Source organism: Zalophus californianus, chromosome 14 (genome assembly GCF_009762305.2).
Source record: "Zalophus californianus isolate mZalCal1 chromosome 14, mZalCal1.pri.v2, whole genome shotgun sequence".
In the NCBI taxonomy this organism is placed as follows: Eukaryota; Metazoa; Chordata; class Mammalia; order Carnivora; family Otariidae; genus Zalophus; species Zalophus californianus.
In genome coordinates this window covers 89552797-89563950 of record NC_045608.1, presented here as the reverse complement: position 1 = coordinate 89563950, position 11154 = coordinate 89552797, and the positions used below count along the sequence as shown (strand labels likewise).

Sequence of the window (11154 nt, the reverse complement as noted above, 5' to 3'; positions counted from 1 at the left end):
AGCAAGTGAAACAAATTTGCTTGTGTCAACAGCTTAGGTCCCTCAGAAAAACAATGCAAAATATGCAATTGCGACCATTTCGCCTTCAGTCCACGTAATATAAGGAACCATTAAAATGGTATGTTGTCACTTTTAGATCAGGAAGTTTGATTTATTTTAGTAGTCTTGGAGCCATGGAGAATTCTGGAAGTAACTGAACAACTAGAAGTTCTAGTAGAAAGAATTCAGAATTCTTATAATTTTAAGTGACATGTAGCCTGGGGTGAAAACTCAATTTTGAAAACTCTTGTTTCACTATTCTAATATTTTTCTGAACTGAATTTCAGTTTCATGATTATGCTTTTTTTTTTAAGATTTTATTTATTTGACAGAGAGAGACACAGCGAGAGAGGGAACACAAGCTCGGAGAGTGAGAGAGGGAGAAGCAGGCCTCCTGCCGAGCAGGGAGCCCGATATGGGGCTCGAACCCAGGACCCTGGGATCATGACCCGAGCCGAAGGCAGACGCTTAACGACTGAGCCACCCTATGCTTGTTGTGTCAATAGCTCTTTAGGAAGAAATCAGTTGAGAATGGTCAGATGGAAAAAAATATCGTAACGAAGAGGAGTAGCATTACCTTCACATTCATTGCTTAGTTCACCAGTTCAAGAACACAGTAAAAGATCCATAATTATCTTGGAAGAAAACATAGGCCTAAGTCTTTATGATTTTGGATAAAGCAGTGGTTTCTTAGTGATACCAGAAGCCAAAGCTACAAAAGAATAGATAAATTGAACTTTACCAAAATTAACAACTTTTGTACTTAAAAGGACACAATCAAGTAAGTGAAAAGACAACACACAGAATGGGAGAAAGTATTTGTAAATCATATATTTAATAAGGGACCTATAAAGAACTCTTACAACTCAATAAAACATAATTGAAAAATGGGCAAAAGATCTGATTATACACTTCTCCAAAGAAGATATACAAATGGCCAATGAGCACATGAATTGATGTTCAATGATCATTTGTTATTAGGGAAATGCAAATCAAAACCACAAGATACCACTTCACACACACTAGGAAGGCTATAATCAAAAAGTCAGATGATAATTGTTGACAAAGAGGTGGAGAAATTGGAACCCCTGTGCACTCTTGGTTGGAATATAAAGTGGTGTAGCCACTATGGAAAACAGTATGGCGGATCCTTAAAAAGTTAAACATAGAATTACATAGGACCCAACAATTCCACTGATAGATACGTGCTTCAGGAAATTGAAAACGTGTTCAAAAACTTGGGCATGAATGTTCATAGGATTTATAATCACCAAAAAGTGGAAACAACCCAAACATCCATCAATAAATGAATGGATTGGATTAACAAGATGTGCTGATGTATTGATTGTTGCATTGGAATATTATTTAACAACAAAAAAGTGCTATATACATTACAACGTGGCTCACCCTTGGATGGTAGGTGAAAGAAGCCAGTCACAAAAGGCCAAATATTGTATGATTTCGTTTGTAGGAAGTGTTCAGAATAGGCAAACCTATACAGACGGAAAGTGGTTGGCTAGATCTGGGGAAGAGGGTTGAGGGGAAATGGGGAGTCACGGCTAATGTGTGCTGGGTTTCTTTTTGGGGTGATGAAAATGTGCTAAAGTTGCTTGTGGTGACAGTTGCACGTATCTGAATGCCCTAAAAAACCATGGAATTGTGCAGCGTTAAGTGGGTGAGCTGTATAGTATGGGAATTACATCTCAATACGGCTGTTATTTAAGAAATTCAACAAGCTCCAAGTACACTCATCCTCTAAAATAGTTATCGTCTGGTTCGTTATCTCAGAAGTGTCTGCCCAGGTCACACCAGAAATGGGGGTGACATCCTGCTCCCCCTCAGCATCGCTTCCTAAAATCAGCCACCTGTTAAAAGTGGCCTCCCGTAAGGTATGGGATGTGAGGCTAGAGGAGGGGCTCTTTATATTTTGTCCTGTTCTACAGTTTGAGTGAAAGTGTTAGACTTCTGCAATCGATAGTAAGAAATAGCTGGAATGACTGATCGACTCTAATACCCATCTCCTTTCTCCAGCTCCCATGTCACCACCTTAGTTCACATGTTCAGCTCTTCTCTGAATTGTCGCTGCGTGTGCTCCCTGGCGCCTCCCACCCGGATCTGGCCGTGCCATTATTTTGTTCCATGGTGTGTCCTTAGAGCCTCTTCCAATTCCTGGAACATGGGAGGTGTTTGTTGACTGAATAAACTAAGAAGTGAAGTCCCTCAGCTGCTCCCCCAGCCCCATCTCGACTTCTAATGTCTAATCCCCATCACCATCAGATGGTTCGTACAAAGACACCACTTTGATATCACTCTTGCCCAAAAGCCTTGGCGATGTCACCAAGTCCGAGGCAGTGCTGAAGGCACTTGGCAAACTTCTCAGCCTTTAAAGATAGTGATTGTTAAGAACTGCAGTCAGAAGCCTGAGTGTTGTGTATTGGAGCATGGGCGCGTTTAGACTCCAGGAGTTTCTCAGCACAGCACGAGGCAGAGAAAGGTGTTAGCTGACAAAGCTCTGATACTCTTAACTTGCTGGATCCTGTTGGCTGACGAAAGCCTATGAACAGCTATGTTGGTGCCTGGATCTTGGAGCCTGTCCAAAAAGATGGAGGACAAGGGAGGGTGGAAGGTTATCAGCAGCAAACATGAGGGAGGGCAAGGCTGACTACGTATCCGAGGGTCAGGGAAGTTCTGTGCTCTTGGACCTGAGTTTGATTAGCTTATGCGAAAGCACCCTTTATCTCTGCCAAGCTGCAGTTATCTCATGACTTCAGCAAAGCCTGCCCCTGACCTGAGTCTGTGGACTCTTCCAGGCTAGTCAAGTTTACTTGGCAGCAAGCCCAGTCCCTAAAAGCCTTCCTTTTAACTAAAACCTACTGGTTTGGGGGGCCCCAAGTGACGTGCTCCTTCTCAGAAAACTGATCATTTCAGCATTTAAGACGTACTACTGAGGCTTAGCAATAATTGGAGAGAACATTTTTCTCTTTCCTCTTGGTATGAGCTCGGTCACGGATTTACCCCGAGACACTGAATACGATCTAAAGCGCTCCGTGTTTTTGGTTGAAGTTTTCGTATAGCAGAGAAAATCCTTTCAGGGAAATCATGGAGTAGATGTTTGCTCTTGTCTCCAGTGCTCTTCACTATCAGTTATCTTTCAGGATCATCCGTGCTGAGCATTATGCCCCTTCTTAGCTGGTTCCCTGAGTTTTTCAAGTTCAAACTGGATTCCACAGTCTTTTCATTTCTCCTCAAGCTCTTCTCAACAAGAGCAAAAGCTTAGCATGAGTCTGTCTTCTGTGCCCCTCTTCAGTGTCAGGCTGACTCTCCTCAAGGATTCCAGAAGACCTGTGCTTGGCCAGTTTGCTGAGTCAGGCCAGGAGAAGAACATGCCTTCTCTATAAGAAATTAATTCCAGGGGCGCCTGGGTGGCTCAGTCGTCAAGCGTCTGCCTTCGGCTCAGGTCATGATCCCAGGGTCCTGGGATCAAGCCCTGCATCAGGCTCCCTGCTCAGCGGAAAGCCTGCTTCTCCCTCTCATACTCCCCATGCTTGTGTTCCCTCTCTCGCGGTCTGCCTCTCCTCTCTCTGTCAAATAAATAAAAAATCTTTAAAAAAAATTAATTCCATCATGTTTACAGGATTTGTTTCGGATTTCAGGTTGGCTGCCTCCCTATTTTTAGAATGTAGTTGAAGCCCCTTTAATTGTATGTTTGGATGGTTGATTACTCAAAGTCGGGTAAAGTGGGAAATCATTTTATTTTAACTTACTTTAAGTTTACTCAAGTGTTCATTTATTTGTCCAGAGCTTTTCAGTGTGCGTCCACTGAATGAATGCATCAGGAACTCAGCAGCTAGACCTCCCTTGCTCTTGCCGAGAGAGCACCCACCATTCCTGTACCACAGCATTCCGGGAGTTTTAGAATTTTCTACCTGGTCTTTAGTGTGTCTTGTCGGCGGCTCCTAACCAGGCTTTCTAAAACAAACCCTTGACCAAAGCTTTCCAACGCGTTCAACTTAGTCTTTGCAGTCTTTATAGGACCGTCTCTTCTTTGGCACCATATTTCTTTCCAGGCTACTTAATATTCAGTTAAACAGTGAAATTACACTTAAAGGTACAGCTAATATAAATAAGCAGAGGGGAAGCAGATAGAGCTGATAAACAATCCACTAGTTAGAGTGGGGCATGCAGGTGCTCAGGAAGGCAGGCTCTTAATGGGGCATATCAGTGTGTCATGGGCGTTGGGTGTCATGCATTTCAGAGGACATGGAGAGAGACAGCTAATCCTGTGACGAGATTAAGTAGAGATGGACGATAGAGCTCCAACTGTAATTTATACTGCTGGCTCTGGACTGCTGATTTGTTCTCACCCATCTCAAGCTCAGGTTGTAAATGGGAACTTATAATTTGTGTTGGTGTTCATGCAGTACCTCATAGACAACTGCCTCTCTCTGACACCCTCTCTCTCAGTAGGAGAAACCCAAAGGAAGGATCTTTCTGGTAACTTCTGGTGTAGCTGAATAGCAAGTCAGGCTTGAAAGAGTGGCACCTATAGTTTAGGGTAGCAGGTCTCCGCTTCATGAAGCAGCTCCAGGAGGTCATTAGAACCCCAGAAATTACATGAAACATTTTGTTCATATGCATGTTTTTCTGAGAGAGGTATTAGGAACTTTCCTTAAGTCCTTAAAGGGCCTGTTATTCCCCAAAGATCAAGAGCCACTAGCCTTAGTAAGTGTAAGAATGAAGGAAAAACCATCCCTCTTCGGGTCCCTAAAATTTACCCCCCAACTATGCATTGAGTTGGGAACCGTCTCGGCCTGGGGATACAGGCCTGACAGGTCGTTCCCTAAGGCTCTGTCTGCTCTCCCTATCATACCACATGAGGAAGGCAACTGTTGTCATGACCTCAAGTATGACCCTGTGACTCCATACTCTCCTGAATCCCTTGACCAGAGACCTTCCATCCACCCATTCAGCCGAGGGAGAAGTTTCCATACATCAGTTTTTGTAGAAAGCCCTGGAGGTACAAACCCTCTGAGACATGAGCAAGCTGGAGAAGGTTCCAGGAGGCTGGCTTGGGCATCTGGGAGTTGATGGTGTCCTGTCGTCCAGGTTGGAGACAAAAGCTGCCAGCTCTCCATCTAGGGGACAGGGAGGCCTGGAAGGAAGCTGAGCACTGAGGTAGCAGGGAGGCCAAGGGCGTGCAGGGCTCAGAGCCCAACAGAGAGACTGCCACAGAAATGTCCTTGGAGGGACGGAGAAGAGCAAGTCTGCCCCGGGCCAGGCACGCTTTGGAGGGTGTCACATTAGGACCTCGCCCAATCCTCCCCCGACACACAGGAGGTGGGAACCTGCTATAATCTCCGTGTTAAAGATGAAGCACCAGAGGCCAAGAGAGAACTCAGCCAAGGTCACCAACAATGACAGCTGGGACCCACGCCAGGCTGGCTCTGAGCCCATGGGCTAGGACTGAGACTGCACTTGTGCCCTAGGACATCAGCAGGACAGTCCTGGCTGGCCCTCTTGGGAGAGACTGCTTTGTCCAGAATACTGGTGTGATGGGGGAGCGGGTGGGGGACCGCTGGAGCGATGGGCAGGGGCTGGAGGGTGTGGGAGAAGGGAGCTGCTTGGCGGCCACAGGTCCCTGGGCTGGAAGGGCCAAGGAAGCCAGAATGTTCCACAAGAGTTGGAAAGAGGAGAAAGGGAAACGGGAATCCACGCCTCTCATCTTCTGTGAGGGGGAGGTGGTGGAGGAGAGAATGAGGAGTGCCGTGCGGAAGGGAAGGAGAGTTGCCTGGGCGGCACCAAGACACCAGGCGGGTCGGAGACTATGCACGTGGCAGGGTTCCGTGTCCCCAGCTGGACACAGGCGCACTGTCCAGTGTCCTCTCAAAGACCTGCTTGAGGCCCACATGGCCCCACTGGCAGGGAGTAAGGTCCCTTAGCCCCATGGCCTTCCTCCCATGAGGTGGCCGCTAACACTCAGGGCACTTACTGAATGTAAAGTCTTATTCTGGTCACACTCCACGAAGCGCTAGCAGCCTGCCCTGGGCATGTCCTCTCTGCCACCAAGTGTCCGTTCCCGTCTGGTTGCAGCACCCAGATTTGACCGGCAGGAGACCAGCCTCCCTTGCTCTCAGCTATGTGATATGGGTGGGATTGACCCTCCTCCTAACTCCAGGATGAGCCCTGATGAGCTTGAGCTAAAAACAAAACAAAACAAAACATCTCCTGACTGTAGTGAAAAAGTATTTCACTGTTAGTGCTCGCTTCGGCAGCACATATACTAAAAGTATTTCGCTGTCAGAACTGGAAGCAAAAGAGCTGTTTGCCAGTGTTTGTGTGTGCTTCTGAAAAGACCATTTCTCCTCTCCTGGATGATAGGGTGTACAGATGTATGTTTTGGCACGTTGCAGCCCTTTTGACATCATGAGATACCTTGGGTCCTGCTGGGGTGAGGACTCAACGAGGTCTGAGAGGAGCCTGTACCCATGGAAGGCAGACTGGAAAGATGGGGAAATCTGAGTCCTTGGAGACACTTGATAAGCTGCTGGATCATGCCTCTCCTGAAGCTAAAATGATCTCTCGTGGCTTTTTAGAATGTCGGAAGCATAGAATACTGCTGACGATTTGATAAGTGTTGACCTACAAGAATGGCAGTTTCTTTCAGTTCAACCTGAGAGTTGAAATTCATAAATCCCCTTGATTGTGTAAGTCAGTTTTAGGTTGTTTTTCATCACTTGCTACTCAAAAGACAGGTGGGGAACACAAGCTGGACCTTAGAACCATGCCCCAAGGAAGGGGAATCTCCCTCACTAAACCCCAGGTGCTGATGGCTCGAAACCGTCTTTGTGCTGCTCTTGCCAGGTTCCGGGCAGTACCAGAGATACAAGAGTTTGCTCCTGTGGCCAGCCCCCGGTGTGGCCAGCCCACGGGAGACAGGTGTGGTTGCCCTTGGCTTCATTGACCACCACGTCCATCGGCCCCAGCCTGGAAGAGTTACAATTCAGAGCAAATCCCAGCTCAGGTCAGCAAGAGGGAGCAGGTTAGCACTCAGGAGCCCCCTTCATGTGGGAACCATCAGTGTCGGGGGTCAGGGGACGGACACTTTTCTTTGGGGGGCACCCATCCTCGTCACGGATGTTCCCCCAACATTGGCATGGCCCCGAAAAACGGCCTTCCCCTAAATACTGAGAATGCATCGAGGGGCCCTCACGGCGCACAAATATTTTTTAACTCGGAGTAAATATTTGGGAACAGCCAGAAGGATTTGTGGGTGGTGGGATAAGTCAGATCCGTGCCAGTTTGCGGGCCACGGGCAGTGTTTCTGGGTTAGAATGTGTGCTCTGTAGACCGTTGAGCTTTCTGGCTAACGCTGATGTTGCGCTAATGAACTGCAGGCTCAACCAGGAGCCATCATTCATTAGCACCGACTCATCGTGTTTCATCAGGTAACTGGCATTGGCTCATGTGGGGAGAGAGAAATCATAAGTCATGCACCTGTGCAGGTTTAACTGAGCTCTGTTTATTAGTGAAACATGCCCCTCCTCTTGCCCCCTGATTTGTCACTTTCAAACCCTGTCCCCAGAGAGAAGGGGACAGGCTCCTTCCTGAGCCCAAATATATGCAGGGACAGCTCAATTGTTGGTATGGCCAGCGAGGTCTTCACTTCCACTGTCAGGGCTAAAGGTCAAGGAGCTATTAAAACCCATACACCTTCTTTCTGAGGGGTGTAAAATGAAGGATTGTATGAGATTTTAATAGCGAGAGTCAGATTCCAAGCGTCTCTTGGCATTTGCCTTTGTGTTGTGGGGATGTGTCCCCATCATTATGCAGGGCATGCTATTTGGGTGAGAAAAGTATTCTCATTGTAATTGCTTCCCCTTAGAGGCTAAAGGCGGACCTGGGGCCTTGCCCCTCGAGGCCCCAGCTGCCTTTAACTCTTGTGTGGGCAGGAGAAAAGAAAGAAAATATATTTAATATCTTCTATGTCTGTCTGCCTTTATTGGTTTTAAGTTTAGCCAAACAATTAAATGATGAACAAGATTTATATTCTCATTTTGCGTACGATACCATCGAATTATTATTATAATTTCACATGACATAAACCTCTCAGCTTTTACTTTCAGGAAATAATTGAGCTCTCTTTGGAGAAAGCATGCCAAGAAACCCTTCTGGAAACCCTTTCTAAGATCATGCAAGCTAAACTAGCAAACTGGAAACTAATTTCCTAACCAACCGGAGTCACTAGTATAATAAAACATACAGTGATAAAACATCTAATCGATAACAAAACCTGTGCTATAAACCAAGAGTTCAGAGGTAGGTTATTTGGGGGCAAATCCGAGGCAGACTCACCTTACAGTCAACTTTCCTGGAAAAGTCCAGGGACAGAGGATGAACAGGAAAGAAGCATCTCACGTTGTCCTGATTGATTTGGACACAAATAGTTAGTTGGAATTATTCTGTTGCATTGGTTTTCCCGGGTCATAGTTGGAGGTGGGTGTTTCTTACGGTACAACTTTTTTAAAGATTTATTTATTTATTTGAGAGAGAAAGTAGGGGAGGGGAGAGGGCGAGAGAAACTAAAGCAGATTCTGCACTGAGCTCGGAGCCCAACGCGGGGCTCGATCTCACGACCCTGAGATCAGGACCTGAGCTGAAACCAAGCCAAGAGTGGGACTCTCCAGCGACTGCGCCATCCAGGTGCCCCTGCTTATAACAACTTCTGCTTGACCTCTTCTTCATCATTTCTGCTCAAAACACGCCACATGGGCCTCCTGGGAATGCCAGGGATATTCCTGAGAAAGAATCAGGTTTTGATGAGGAGAGCCCATAGGGGGAGTTTCTGATAGACAATACATTTCTATTCTCTGTAATTAAAAACCGTAACTGTTGGGATGAGAAATGCCTCTCCTTATGGATTTTATATGTTACATACTAATAATCTGTCGTACTTTGTTAGATGGCCAATATTTAAACTCAAAAATCAATTTAAATAAATGTGTTCATGTGCCAGGGCTGCCTTCACAAACTACCAGAGGTGGGTGGGTTAAATAGGAATTTATTGTCTCACAGTTCTGGAGCCGGATGTCCAAGATCAAGGTGTCAGCAGGCCGGTTCCCCCTGGGGCTGGGAGGGGGAGGGTGCTTCAGGCCCCTCTCCCGGCTTCTGGTGGCTTTGCTGGCAATCCTTGGCCTCCCCTGGCTGTTGCTGTGTCACACTCATCTCTTTCTTCATCTTCACATGGTGTCCGCCTTCTGTGTCTCTGTCTGGACACCAGTCCTACTGGATGAGGGTCCACCCCACTCCAGTGTGACCTCCTCTTGACTAATTATATCTGCAATGACCCTGTTTCCAAACAAGTTCACATTCTGAGGTGCTGGGCTTTAGGACTTCAACGTATGAATCTGGGAGGAAAAATCCAACCCCTAACAGTGACTAAATCTCATATTGGAGCAGAATTTCAGGGAGATTGTGGCCTAGGACCCGTTGTTTAATTAATTAACTTTTAAAGCAGAAAAATACCGTGCCAGCAATTGGTGATCCCACTCCCAGGAGGGAAAGAAAATATTAACATTAAAGCACCACCAGATCCAGATCGACATTTCTATTCTGGAAAAATGGCATCGTGACACAAACCTGGTGCCCCGGTGCTGGCCGAGACATTATCTGTGGAGCTCCTTGGGCCCCCTCTGGGCCTAGCTGACCCCGCAAACCCAGGCGAGTGAGGGCAAGCGCGGCAGGAAGGAAACGCACATCAAACAGACCTCGCTGGGATGGAGTCCGCCGCCCCACGTGTGCTGCAAATCCAAATCCGAGAGCTGCTGGACTGGGTGGAGGTGAGCCTAGAACAAAGTCCCACACGGCTGCGTTAACAAATCTGTTCGTTCACCAGCTCTGCTTTCCTTTGAGGTTGAAAACCTGACCTGCTGGGCAGTGCCCATGCCAATGATTCAGCACATAGCTGGGAGCGGAGCTTTGCCAGAAGGTGCCGTGAGGCTGATGGGCAGAGGCAACCCTTCCTGGGGCACCCTCCCCCCTGTGCACGCGTGGGTGCGGGTCAAGGTCGCTGGGAGTCGAGGGAGTTCACTTTTCCAGTCTTTAACGGAGGAAAGGGCATTTGCCATGATGCGGTATTAATATATTTTTGCCTAAAGCTTTGTATTGAGTTTGTGACTGACAAACAACTAAAAATTATACCTCCTCACAGTTAGTGCTCCCCTCCCCGGTAGCATCACATTTCCCACCAGCAGTGGGGTAGAATTTCTATTAGCTTTAAAAAAAAAAAAACCTCATCAAAACTTCCTGTACACTGCAATATTAGGACCGTGTTGACTTTCAGGCATGAAGTTGAGTTAAAGAAAAGGTGGGACGGTGTAAGGTACCCAGGGATGACGTTGAACCTGGAACCCAGCAGGGTCAGAGCCATCTCCAGGGGCGATTGTCCGCCTAGTTCTCTGTCCTGATCTCTTTCTTCTAACGCTGCTTCCCCAGTGAGTTTGCTTTGTTTTTTCTTCCTTTACTTCTAGCTGGCCAATACGTTCTGTTATCTTCTAGTGCACATGCTGTGAGGAGCTAGCTTTCTGGCTCGGCAGAGTATTATCGCCACAGCCTTCGGCACCCCATGGACAGGTCCCCTGGGTTCGGGGCATCTCTGTGGCCCAGTCCGTGACCCAGTACTTCTCAGGGCGGATGGTACTTTGGGGGTAGTTCGGGAATGTGCGGAGACCTTTTTGTCTCCTCTCATAACTGTACCCACCAAGCATTTACAGATTGAAATAAATATTAATTATGAGTTGCTTTTGTTTTATTTTTCTTTCTATTAGACTTTGGTCATCATGATTATTCTTCCTGAAAGCACTTATGAGTTATATCATCTAGGAGTCGTCAGATGAAGATAGCCTTCCCAAATACCAGTTTTAAGTGGGTTGGTAGGGGCTCTGATAGGTCGAGAACCTGTAATGCCATGTCTCGTACATACGGATGTGAGTTACTTTCTTCTGAAGAACGATGCCATCTTTTCTCATGTTTCAGATGTTGACCCCTCACTTTTTAAAAACCTACAGAATTTGGGGGCAGGTGGCAATACCTACTGCTTCGTGAGCAATGCCCCATCGT

The 11154-nt window shown here is 46.8% G+C and overlaps 1 long non-coding RNA gene across 3 annotated transcripts; it reads right to left on the bottom strand.

Moving 5' to 3' along the window:
* Window positions 1–886: 886 nt before the first annotated feature.
* On the bottom strand, window positions 887–9974 carry LOC113912798. 3 transcript variants are annotated; one of them, XR_003516976.2, is made up of 4 exons: window positions 9676–9974; window positions 9110–9384; window positions 8392–8460; window positions 887–2629 (listed from the first exon to the last, which is right to left on the bottom strand). It is a non-coding gene; the product is annotated as an uncharacterized LOC113912798 (long non-coding RNA). The 3 variants fall into 3 exon arrangements; XR_004819598.1 differs by having other exon boundaries at window positions 9804–9974; XR_003516977.2 differs by lacking the exons at window positions 887–2629; window positions 8392–8460 and adding an exon at window positions 8592–8834.
* Between the last annotated feature and the right edge of the window lie 1180 nt (window positions 9975–11154).